The 11,541-nt window shown below is 30.2% G+C and overlaps 1 protein-coding gene across 1 annotated transcript in view; it reads right to left on the reverse strand.

Annotated features, from left to right (window-relative positions):
• Positions 1-10,616, reverse strand: part of LOC146539169 (neuropeptide CCHamide-1 receptor-like) — a 93,641-nt gene extending 83,025 nt beyond the window's left edge. Inside the window, exon 1 of the mRNA XM_085185493.1 lies at positions 10,413-10,616. The gene's annotated coding sequence lies outside the window, so the exon portion shown is untranslated. The remainder of the gene's footprint in view (positions 1-10,412) is intronic.
• Between the last annotated feature and the right edge of the window lie 925 nt (positions 10,617-11,541).

Below are 11,541 nucleotides of genomic sequence, written 5' to 3' on the forward strand. Positions count from 1 at the left end.
TAGCCTACGAGTGGTATATATAGTATGACCGACGCGAACGGGCAGATGACTTTGATGATTTTGTAAATTTTTATATATTTTCGAATTACTATTATTTTTTATGTAATTATTTGCTGCTTATAATTAATTTATCTCAGTTCGGTTATCTATACCGATGTTATACACTTAAAATATCGTAATTATAATCATTTGAGATTTTATTTAATAATGTTCGCAAAAATTAATAATTATTTAATATAGAAAAATGTTTAGTACGCGCGCACGGCAAACTTTAGGTACTTTTTCTAATATTAAGAATTTCCTTTAGTTACTTTTTTTGTTTGTTCATTTCTTTTGTTTGTTCATTTCGGTTACTCAGATATTTTTTCTAATAATAAATCTCCACTTATTTTATCATTTTTTAACTTATTTTAATTATTTAGGCTTAAATTTTCGCGAGCGTAGCCGCGTCCGGGCCCACTAGTTATCTATATAAATAAAAGGACTTGTCCTCACTGACTGAGGTAAGACGCACGCACAGCCGTAACCGCTGTGCGTAGAAACGTTAAATTTGGACAAAAGTTTACTTTCGTAATCTGGGCATCCACTAAGAAGGGATTTCGAAAAATTTTAACCCTAAATGGGTGAAATAGGGGTTCAAAGTTTGTATGGAAAAAAAACTAAATCGGCACCGATTTTTATAAAATTTTAAATTTAGATTTTTAAAAGTACTTAATTGAACACGTGTTTCATCATTTTCTAGAATTCTCCCCCTAAGGGTGCAAATGAGGGGTTGAAAGTTTGTATAGGTTTTTTTTAAATCGTCTCCAATTTTTATAAAATTTGAAATTCAGACTCTGAAACGTATATAATTAAACACATGTTTCATGGTTTTCTAGAATTCACTCCCTAAGGATGCAAATAAGGGGTTGAAAGTTTGTATGGGAAAATCTTCAAATCGCCACCGATTTTTATAAAATTTGAAATTAAGACTTAAAAATATTTCATTGAACACATGTTTCATGGTATATTAGAATTCACCCCTAAATAAGCTAGCGAAGCTGCGCGCGTCCGCTAGTCAAAATATAAATTATATTACCAAAATAAGTCAAATTCAAAGTCAAAAGCATAATGACTGTAGTAAAACCAGATTCACAGCAGGAAAGGCAGAGAGAACGTAGTGTTGAGACACTCCGTTCCCCATTTTCCGCCGCTTTCCGCTGAATAGTAATACCGCTACCGCCGCACAAAAAACACAAAAGCTATGTAGTGTATGTCTAAAGTAACTTTCGATACATGTTTTCGTTTACATAAATGATTAACATTCACCCTTTTAGAGGTAGGATCACAAAAACGTTACTTAAACTGCCTTCGATAGATTAAATACATTATCTAAAATTCATGAGACAGTGAATTGTGATTTTCTGTATATATGATAAATTTCGCGGGGTAGGCAGGGGGAACCTGGGAACCTAGTGCTAAGATATTTTTTTACCCCACTGTGCACTGAATTCTGGAGGAATTGCGTGTTGCATAGTGAAAGTCAATCTTTGCCTGACTTTGCGAAGAAATGAAAATATGACATATTTCATTTCTTCAAATGGGAATTGAACCCACAACCTGTCGCGTTTACGATACTATCTATAGAAAACGAAAATCTATTTAAAATTGGCCATGCGTAGAAAATCATTACTTTTTTTATATTACAAAGGTTTGTAAACTAATATAGTGTTAGTGTTAGATAAGATTAGCTGGTCTGATTAAAATTATTTACATTAGATTCGGCAACATAACTTATTATTCATCTAAATTTTTTGGCAAAAAATGTACGATTTCTTAACTTTTATTTATGGAATAAGGGTATAATGTATGTAAAACTGCTTTTATTTATTGTTTTTGTATATATATATATGTAAATAATATTTTTATTTCCTCGTTCTATTAACGATATAAAAGGGCAGCGTTAAGTTCTGCCAACACGCAATGCCTTTAGAATTCGGAAGAAAAAGAGCAACGATCATGAAGTTCCCTCAGTCTACCCAGCTATATGCGGGATAAAGCGTGAAGCTACAAAAACGTTGTGAAATAGAAATCAAGTCAAATAATGATCTCCTCTAAACAATGGAGATACCTAATAAGAATAACAGAGATTCAGAATTACCGGTATATTTGAAGTCAGCCGGACAGTGGGTGCAAACACTCTATAAATAGACCTGGAAATCACATACCTTCCTATATACGAGTACATTCAATTCTGCGATCCTCATTCGGCAGATACAACGCATTTCGAAAGTAACTATTAGAGTTGAAAATATTCGATTTAATTACATTCTTCAGGTAGTATTGGAAAAGTTTCGATATAATGTGAAAAGCTACTCGTATGAAAATACAAGTTTATATATGTGTGGGAAAGGTGGAAGAAGAAAAATCACAATTAATAATATTTTCTATATTTAATTTATCTCAAAGGATGTCTCTCTATATTCGTGACAGCTTGTTTTTTTTTCTCATTTTCTTCTAATTTTGACATATACATTATTTCATCTTTTTAATTAAAAAAAACCTCTCAAAAAACTAATAAAACCTTTAAACTATCCCACATATATATGGGTCATAATCAGAAAAAGTGTACATTTTGTGTCTTTTCTTGTCCCGCTACTTTGAATGCGTTTTAAAAATACAATTTCAAAGATAATTTAAATATTTTGCCATTTAAGATAAATTTATTTATTAACTCAAAGGTTTTTGTAATATTTTAAATGTATTATGGCTAATAATAGTATTTTATGTTAGTTGCAAAAAACTTTTCAAAATGCTTCCATACAATTTTTCGTGTCCCATTCACCACTTTACTTTTTGAGAATTGATTTGTTACGAATATTTATGATTTTATTTGATTTCGGATATGTTTATATTACTTTACTTTATGCATATTATTAAATAGAACTACTTTTATTGATACATTATTTAATAAATAATATATATGAATTAAGTAAATTTGTCCCAAAATATTGCATTTTCGTTACTCAGGGTTAGTAACGTACAATTAAATTATGAATGCAATTATTTTGAATGGTATTTAATATTAGTTTTTATTGTGGCACCATTATTGTAAAAGTCAAAGCCATCGTAGCTACAACCAGTAGTGTTCTCGCAGCAGTTGAGGGGTTCAAATGTTTTAGAGGGAATGCGTGAAATTACATCTCAGGGTTATAAACGGCTTTTATTTTGGTAAGTATTCTATAATTTCGTTTTCTTGTTTATGTTATTTGCTTCTTTTTACAAAATCTCAAAAAAGAACTTCAGTGCTTGCACATGCAACACGTGGCTTATGAGCAAATATTTAAAAAAGTTAGAAATTCTCAGACTTTATTCTCAATTTTGTTACATTTCGTTACGTAACGAAACTGAGAAAATATGAAGCCTAGTTCATAATTACGTTACCATCGGAAGATATGTACCTATATAAAAAAAAATTGCTGGCATATAAAAAAAATAATTGGTGACTTTTGATGACGTAAAGTAACTAAAAATAATGATTTTTAAGTTTTTTGCCTGTTTGCTTGTTTGTATAATGTGTTTGTGCACGCTTATCTCAGAAACGGCTTAACTGATTTACTTAAAAACATTTTTTTTATTCTTACTTAAATTAGTTGTGATTTTGTAATTACTATTTTTTTCTCTGGAGATAGTGAATTAATAAATATGTAGGTCAAGCGGGTGAGGCTTTTATTTAAAAACAAAAACGTTCTGTACTAGCGTTGTTAAAGATCTAAACAATAAACATAAAATATTATTAAATATATTGATAAATATTTTTTTATTTTCAGTAAGCGTCATGGCTCCTATGTCAAATGCTGAAAGACAATAAAGATATAGAGAACTTCTTAAACAGACCAATCCTATGAAATATGAAGATATGCGGAATAAACACTTACAAAGAATGAAACTTAATTCCAAAGATAACGACTCAAATTTTGATATATTTTAAAGTGGATTTAATTTTATCATTAACTTTGTGATTTCTAACTAGAAATATAAGTTTATTAAGTTACGAACTAGCATTATTATATTGTTAATATTGTCACTTTGTTATGTTTTCTTACATTTATAATTTGTTAATTCAACGATTGAATCTTTAAAATTTTAATCTGTGTCTCATTAAATAAAAAAAAACAATAGTTTTATTCATATAATATTCTTATTTTGTTGTGTATAATGCCTTATGTCATCAGTTTCGTAACAAATATTATCAGTGTTGTTACTTATCAGTTACGTTACGAATTCGAAAATGTCCACTTTTCTGATTATGACCCATATACATGTCCCATTTATTTCACATTATGTTATTTCATGTTACACATTTACATAAAAAAAATAAATAAATAACATGAGATGTTAAGTATTCATTTCGTTGTATTACGATTACAATTTTTTTAATACTAATATGGCACAGCGGCACAGTGTCTGTCTATAAGCGAGACGATTGTGAGTTCAATCCTCACTAGCGGAAATAAATTAATTCAATTTTCTCGCTCTGGTAACAAAAAAGTTAAGATCCGCTAATCAACACGCAATGTCTCGCAAGATTCGACGGAAAGTGGAGAACGGAGTGCTTTAACACTAAATTCCTTTTACAATTTCTGTTATGAGCGAGATCCAGGGCGAAGCTAAAGAAAGATATTTCACGATTTTAGTCATATAACTTAACAAAATATTTTAGTTTTGATTTCATTAAAAAATAATGAAGCTTTAAATTTTATTAATATAGTAAACAAAAAACTTAGTGATTAGTCACTAATCTCCATGAATAGATAAAAGAAAAAATCGTAAAGTCTTGTTTAGAGTTCCACACAAAGTTGCCTTGTTTACTGGTATGTGAAATTAAGTTCTAAAGGGTTCTGAATGTTTATCTATTTGTATGGAAATCACGAAAATTGGGGGCTATCTCTGGAATATATTTCATAAGTTATACGTTATCTTTACATAAGATAAAATATCGTCAATGGGAATATCCTATTTGAAAAGCAGTTTCTTTTTCAGTTTTACTATTAATCCCGCGACACTAGGATAGGCGTCGCCTTTATCTTACCACAAAAATGAATATTTTTTATATACAATAATTCCCTTCGGAATACAACGTATTCCGTACCTAGTAGAGTAGGTACAGGGTACCTGGGAATCTCGTGTTAAGATATTTCGTTCCCATTAAGACTCCTTGAAGATGCGTTGAATGGCGGAAATCAACGCTGCGCTTACCTTGTTACCAGAGCGAAAAAGTGAAAATATTAAATATTTGATTTTATCGAGTGGGAATCGAATCCACAGCCCGCCTAATAAAGCTGATGTAATCCTTTCACGTGTGAGCTTTTAACTTCAAACTATCACCAATTCACCTATCTACGCACCAGCCTCTGGAAGACTACGAAGATATTTTTCTGAAATGTAAATGGAATTAAATGGAATACTAAATACAATATTTACTAAACCATTTATCACGACTTCAAGACAAATAAAAAGGGTGTGAAAATATATATCTAGACGGGCAAGAAATTGTGAGTCGTGTATGCTTGCCAATAATCTCGAGGGATTACTTTCACAGTAGGCACTGGAGTTATTTTTATCTAACTTCAAAGAAAGGGGGTTATCTGTTTAACATGTATGTACATATGTTGTTGGAATTGCCTATTATATTTTTTTATCATCATAAAAAAATATAATCTATCTATTGAGACTTATAAAGCGTAAGGAAGCGTATGTATGTTTGTCTACAATTTTCTAGGGAAAGGAATTTCGTGTTAATATTACCCTTTTCGATTAAAATTAAATAAATTTCAACTTTAGGAACAGTCATCCCCATTTAACAGAATAGACAGAGAGAACCTAGTGTTAACCCTTATCTTCATTTTGTATAGTATACTATACATACAACTTTATAAAAATATACGATCGCTATAAAATATTTTTTAACTTAGTTTTATTAAACATATGACATTTCTAGACATTTATTTATACTTCAAAAATAAAAATAGTAGTTTATCTATGATAGTTTTAAAAAATTGTCAAAAATAACCGTCAAGACGCGCTGCTCAGATTTCTCTAAGGTAAGTTTTATTTTATTTTTATGTTTGTACTCCTAAATATGTATGTTAATTATAAAATACACATGCCTAAATGCCTGTTCTTACACATTTTTATATATATGCTGATGTCGCTATATGAATTAGTATGTTTTTTTCGTGTTTTTTAATAACGTATATTATACTATACATTGCCGCAGTTGCAGTCGTTTACCTTTCGTCGGTGGTGTATAGTATAATATACATTGCCAACTTCACGGGATCAATATTTTTTGGAACTTTACTATAAAATGTAAATTTCAAGTATGTCTTTCTTATATACTAAACCAATTTTATTATAATATAAAAGACAGTTGTACTGCCGCCTTGATATAGTGGTTCTAGAAAGCTTACACACAAAGTTATGGGTTCGATTCCCATAAAAAATACTACTATTATTATTACTGCATGACTACCTAACTATATAATAAGACAAATTATATTACATTCATTATTTACCTATTTATAACACAATATGGTTTGGCTTATCTTTGGTGTTGATTTTTTGCATGTGTCTTTTGCTTTGGTTTTAGACTCTATGGGTGATAGAGCTAGGCGCATTTTCTCCTTGGTGCCTGAAGAGAATGCAGACTCTGACACAAGTGACAGAGCTAGTAACAGTAATGAAGCTGGAATGATTGGATCAACAGAAAGTTCTCCAGAGCCATCGATAAATTCAAATCTCGAAAGGTTAAACCTCCTACAAATTTCTGATTATGAGATAGGAACGCATGCAGCTGATATTCATGCCGATACCACCGAAGTGTCTCTTACACCTCATTTCTTAATTCTTTCTTGTAAAGAATGAATGAAGAAGAAAATCGACGTCAATATAAACCAAATAAGCCTTGTAAATGGAGTTTCAAGAACTAAATCAGAGTCGGTGTGTGACATCATGTATGACTTCTTGCTCTACATAAGAGATGACACTTTTACGGGCATTATCGCTGAAGAAGAAGAAGAGACAATGGGTGTTGGAAGTAAAAATAGTTTTAGCTTTATATACGACTATTAAGTCGAAACATTTCAGTGAAAAAATTTACACGATTTCCCGCCAAGAAAAAATACAAAAAATACAAAACCGGTATCTTAACGATCATGCGATGATATTGGCTATGACAAATATTACCATTGGCCGCAAATAACCGGATATCAAATGTGCAAGTACATGTGTACTGCAAAGCTGGCCAGGCACGTACCGTGTGCATAAAATGTAAGGTTTACCTTTGTTTTGTGAAGAATCGAAGGTGTTTTTGGAGTACCACCGCAAGCAATAGGATCTCTGAGTTATTATTTTGTAACAAAAAAATATTTGAGAATGATTTTTTTAATTAAACATTTTTACTTCCATTAATATAGTTGTTTTTATTTAAAATCATATTATTTACAATAATCTTTCAGTATATTTTAAAAGCTACCAGTAACATTTCCACCCGCCCTAAGCATCGCAATGTATAGTATAATATACATTCTTAAAAATGGTAGAATCACTGTACGTGTAGCAATGTATAGTATAGTATACATCGTGTTTTTCCGAAATTTTCATATTATGATTTTTTTATGTTTTTGGTAGCCCAAAGAAGCTACCAATATGCATATTTTTTGCTTTTCTTAAAAAAAAATTTTTGCGAAGATAAGGGTTAAGACACTTCTTTCATCACTTTCAACAACTTTTTAGAAGCTTGCTTGTTAAGTAGCGGGACTCAAAGCTCTAGTTTACGTTTTTACAAGAGCATGAGCATGAAAATACTAAATAATTGATTATCTCGAGTGGGAATAGAACCCACAACCACCTCGCTTACAGTCACACGATTGCATCACTCCTCTACGTTTTTCCAATTATTTCTTATTTCTCCAATTATTTTTTTACAATATAAAAAGATAGGAAACGAAAAATCATGTCACATAAACCTTACGTGAGTAAAATTATTATTAAGATTAAATCTTAATATATTATTATTATCACCAGATTACCATATGTATTCCAATATCATCGCACTTTTATGTATTCTAGTATTCGGTAGCAATGGAAATTTTAATAAAGAATGCCCAAAGAAAATAGTAATTTCTTGGTACTTCAGCAAATATTGTATACTTATTTATCATAATAAATAGCTTTATATAGCATTTAATAAATAGCTTCACTCTCTATCTCCCATAAAATAGGATAGGCGGAGAGAATCTAGTGTTAAAGAACTCCGCTTCTCACTTTTTACTCAATTTTTGGGACATTGCGTATTGAGTGGCGGAACTTAACGCCAATGTCTACATTGACTTAGTGAAATTAAATTAGTTGTCAGTGTATGAATAAATAAGAAGATAATTGTCTTGTAAAAGTACTACGAGTTCTTCAAGAAAGAATCGAATCCCCAACCTTTCGCGTTTACAGTCATATACTTTTGTCACGATAGTTTTTACATTTATGTATTTCGTGGTAGTATCAGCTTTTAAAAAGCAGAAATAGTTATTAATTATACTGTTAAAATTGAAAAGTGCGAAACTAACCCTAAATAGAAGAACGAAATTGCATTTTAGACCATACACATCAAAATATAAATTTTACATATTCAACATTCATAAAAGCTTTATATAAGAGCTTAACCTTTTGTTCTGTTTATATTAACCGCGACTTTTCACGACGCTCTTTCTCACGTATATTAAGACATACCGTTTTACCGAGACATTTCCTTTTCCTACTTTCTTATTTTTTTCTTTCTTGTTTGTTTATTTATGTTAATATCAATTTTGTTGGAAATTAATTAAAAATAAAACTTTTTATAAAGGTAACCATTTTTAAATGTTGCTATCGAACCTACGCTAATCGCACGTTAACTAAAATTCTACGCCACTATGCTATAATAGTTATTTACGGAGAACTAAATAAGAAATATTGATATATTGATTATTTTCTCACTACAATAAAGACGTAACCTTAATCTACGATAATTCGGAATACATTATTCCTTTGTACCGAAATTCATTCAAATCCCTTCGCCTGTTACAACGTGATTGAACGATAAAGATAAAAAATATATCGAAAATAGAATAAAATTTGAATATATATTAAAATGTTATACAATAAATAATATAATATTATTAAGCGCGACGTTCGTGAGTTCAAATGCCACTCGGGCGAATAAATTATTCCATTACAAAGGGAACCCAAAGGGTAACGGGTTTCACCTAATTTTTGAGACATTGCTTGAGAGTCGGAGTTGAATACTGCAATATATTTATATATTGCGCTTTATCGGTAATATATAAAAAAAGGATACTAATTATTCTATTTTTTATTTATAATATTATAATAAATTTCGTTTATCATCTTCACCAAAATGCAGGAGAGTTTTTGACAAGTGTCACTTTCGTTTTTAATATTGTACACTAAGAAATGGTTCATAATTCAATAATATTTATTTTCCTGGCTTAACATACACAGCTCGAGGATGAGCTTCTAGGATTTCTGTTTCATTGTAAATTTTCATTTTGTTAAAATCTGTAGAGATTTATTACTTCACCTGAGCTTAACAATTGTACGCAAAACAATACAAGAGAAGTAAAAGGGGTAAGAAGAGATATGGGTTGACATTCAAGAAATAAAAGCATGAGGACTACCCGGAGGGTACGTGTGAAAAGGTTGATGACAGTGAACCATTTCCGCCAGTTTCTGGAGGAATTAGTGATACAGCAAATAAAATCAAATAAATATTAACATCTTTAGTTATAATAAATAAACCATATATTTTTAATATTAACATCTTTAGTTTAATAAATAAACCGTATATAATTAGTTCATAAATTACTATAAATTTTAACACGCTATTTTGAGAACTCAATTTTCACTAATAATATTTATTTGTATATTAGATTTGTTTAGACAGAATTCCCTTTCAGGCTAACCCACAAAATATGATTTATAACTGAAAATTGTTGTTATTGCTTTGCTATTATCAGTTTGCTATTAGGTATACTTATTTTCTAAACTGTTATTGATATATCATAAAATCTTTAAAACTATTACTATTATATTAAAACTTTTACTATTATATTAAAATTATTAGGAAAAAGTGAATAAAATGAAATGTTTGTTTCCACTTTTCATCAAATTTTCCAGGCATACTGTTTTAAGTAGAGGAGCTCAACGCCGCAGAAAATCTTATTATTTCATTTCAAAAACATGATTTTTAATATGAACGTACCACTTTGTTAACTACAATTTTTATTCAATTATTTATTAAAAAATCTATCTTATATTAAAATCTTAAATTAATTATCTAATGCAATTGGTAAAAAATATTTTTAAAAGAAACTTACAATCACAGCAGATGAAAAATAAATCACACACTCCAAAATCAAAATTCCATTCAGTCAGTCAAAAAAGTTCACAACTTATCACAACCTTTTCCAACACCACAAGAACCACAGGCACAAAAAATTAAAAAAAAAGTTAATTCCACTTTCGAAATGCCGTCAAAATTTTCCCGCGCGATCCACGTCAGTTCGCCCGCCCTGCGCGGACGGTAGCCAGCTTTATACTGAGAACTCTGAACATTCCATTCAAAATACAAGTTTTATGATGTAACGAAGCGGGAAAATCTAGTTGTATTGTTGGAATTTAGTCGTTTTCCCTTTCTTAATGGATCTTAAAAGCACCACGGCACTTCAAAGAACATTTAAAATTGATGTAAACAATGTCCGTTGGATATAAGTCAATTGCTTTTTATTCATACTTCAAGATAATGGCGTATCTGGTTGAGATGCTTAGAGCGGAAATGAAGTATTAAATTAAATAACTTTTGCTAAGGTAAAATTAAAAAATAGATCATTTAGAATGCCTTTTAGGTTTATGTTTCAAAGAGTCTGGGATAGAATCGAATCTCTAACTGTGGGGAAGATTTATTTACAAGTACATTTATTTACATTTTATTATTTTATAAGCTATTGTAAATTTTAATTTATGATATGTATTATGGTGTGAAATAAAGAGTTTTATGATTATTTTTATTACTAATTTGGCTAGCCAGTAAAGCCATTTTGAAATTAAGTTCAACATTTACTTTTGTCGTTAACCTTGATTTTCAATTGGACCATCTTCAAAACTTCACATTATAACGATAATGGCTCAAATAGGTTTTCTGTATAAACAACTCGCATTGGATAATGTCTTGTCATAAACTTTTAGACTCCGCCCTATGCATTTTAGGATGGTGTCATTTACCTAACCACATTTAGCTTAACAAAACCTGCCAGGTTAAAAGTAAAATCGATTGGTAGTTAGCTCCTTTAATACAGGCAGGGTAGGCAGTGGGAACCTGGGATCCTAGTGTAAAGACACTCTATTCCCCGTTAAGACACTTCTATTTCCCATTTTCGTGTATTTTTCACCGCAGGCAGAGAAAATTTTATATAGAGAAGAGTTAATCAGAAGAACATCCTCTCAAGC

This window comes from Heliconius melpomene, chromosome 5 (assembly GCF_056956725.1).
Source record: "Heliconius melpomene rosina isolate 202511_hmr_F chromosome 5, ASM5695672v1, whole genome shotgun sequence".
NCBI lineage: Eukaryota > Metazoa > Arthropoda > Insecta > Lepidoptera > Nymphalidae > Heliconius > Heliconius melpomene.